We start from the raw sequence: 2500 nt of genomic DNA, 5'->3' as shown, positions 1-2500 counted from the left end.
GACGCTGAAATGACCATTTTTTCAGCGTTAAAAGACGAACGCACAAATCAAAATCTACCTGTATATGCAGTAACTCTAGTGCGGAACAAAGTGCAGCCCTACCTGAGTATAGTTGAGCCTTGATCTGACGTACTGTCAATGGAAGGTACTTGCTTGCAAGAACAAACAATCGGCTAGACTTAGTTTTGTCGGTAAAGACCCGCGTAGCTAACGCAGCTTTTTTTCCTACCTCTGCTTCCAAACAACGCTGGTATTTAGAGTTGTCTGAGGGGCTGCGTTAGGCTCCAAAAAGGGAGCGTTGAGCCGAATTTACCGCCACTTCAACCCTCAATACCAGCGTTGCTTACGGTAGTGGTAAGCTGGCAAAACGTGCTTGTGCACAATTCCCCCATAGGAAACAATGGGGCAGTTTGGGCTGAAAAAAAACCTAACACCTGCAAAAAAGCAGCGTTAAGCTCCCAACGCAGCCCCATTGTTTCCTATGGGGAAGCACTTTCTAAGTCTGCACCTAACACCCTAACATGAACCCTGAGTCTAAACACCCCTAACCTTACACTTATTAACCTCTAACCTGCTGCCCACGCTATCGCTGACACCTGCATTACACAATTAACCCCTAATCTGCCGCTCCGGACACCGCCGCCACCTACATTATCCCTATGAACCCCTAATCTGCTGCCCCCAACATCGCCGACACCTACATAATATTTATTAACCCCTAATCTGCTCCCCCAAAGTCGTTGCCACCTAACTTCAAGTATTAACCCCTAATCTGCCGACCGGACCTCGCCGCTACTATAATAAATGTATTAACCCCTAAAGCTAAGTCTAACCCTAACCCCCCCTAAATTAAATATAATTTTAATCTAACAAAATAAATTAAATCTTATTAACTAAAAGTATTCCTATTTAAAAATAAATACTTACCTGTAAAATAAACCCTTTGTATTTATTTTAACTAGGTACAATAGCTATTAAATAGTTATTTACTATTTAATAGCTACCTAGTTAAAATAATTACAAAATTACCTGTAAAATAAATCCTAACCTAAGTTACAATTAAACCTAACACTACACTATCAATAAATTAATTAAATAAATTACCTACAATTACATACAATTAAATAAACTAAACTAAATTACAAAAAAAAAAACCCCACTAAATTACAAAAAATAAAAAAGACTACAAGAATATTAGGCTAATTACACCTACTCTAAGCCCCCTAATAAAATAAAAAAGCCCCCCAAAATAATAAAGGTCCCTACCCTATTCTAAATTAAAAAGTAATCAGCTCTTTTACCAGCCCTTAAAATGGCTTTTTGCGGGGCATGCCCCAAAGTAATCAGCTCTTTTGCCTGTAAAAAAAAAAATACAACCCCCCCCAACATTAAAACCCACCACCCACATACCCCTACTCTAAACCACCCAAACCCCCCTTAAATAAACCTAACACTACCCCCCTGAAGATCTCCCTACCTTGAGTCGTCTTCACCCAGCCGGGCCGAAGTCTTCATCCGATGGGGCAGAAGGCACATCCAGACCGGCAGAAGTCTTCATCCTATCCGGGCAGAAGAGGACATCCGGACCGGCAGACATCTTCATCCAAGCGGCATCTTCTATCTTTATCCATCCGGAGCGGAGCCATCTTCTTCCCAGCCGACGCGGATCCATCCTCTTCAACCGACGCCTACTCGCCGAATGAAGGTTCCTTTAAATGACGTCATCCAAGATGGCGTCCCTCAAATTCCGATTGGCTGATAGGATTGTATCAGCCAATCAGAATTAAGGTAGGAAAAATCTGATTGGCTGATTCAATCAGCCAATCAGATTCAAGTTCAATCCGATTGGCTGATCCAATCAGCCAATCAGATTGAGCTCACATTCTATTGGCTGTTCCGATCAGCCAATAGAATGCGAGCTCAATCTGATTGGCTGATTGGATCAGCCAATCAGATTTTTCCTACATATATATATATATATCAAAAGAGAAAAAATGGCACTCGCTGGACTTAGTATAAACATATAAATCTTTATTAATACAAGTTAAAAAACGACATAACGTTTCGGGATTCTTACAATCCCTTTGTCAAATGCCACCACATGATTCACCTCAGTGAACCTAAAAACATATACCTGCATAAGCTCGACCTTGTTTAAATGTTTCACCGGTTCACTCTAATTGCGCCATCCAATGCGCATGACGTCATCACGCTACGCCACTCGCACAGGTATACGCATGGAGGCCGGTTACCATAGTAACCCAAAGAAACAAAGACAAAACCACATGGGCGTATTCCTATAACACACATGTCTTACAATGATAACGATCACACCTCCACAGATCAGACCAACCTCCTAAGCAGCGTCACAGCAATGACGCCCCAGGGGTTGGAAGTCTTGACAACACACAAACTGCCTTTAGCAGTTTAAGCTCCATGTAGTTTACCAGATATATAGGTATTAATATGCTCATCATTTTATCACTGTCATATCAACATA

The sequence above is a fragment of the Bombina bombina genome, chromosome 7 (genome assembly GCF_027579735.1).
Source record: "Bombina bombina isolate aBomBom1 chromosome 7, aBomBom1.pri, whole genome shotgun sequence".
Lineage (NCBI taxonomy): Eukaryota > Metazoa > Chordata > Amphibia > Anura > Bombinatoridae > Bombina > Bombina bombina.
This window is presented reverse-complemented; position numbering follows the sequence as displayed.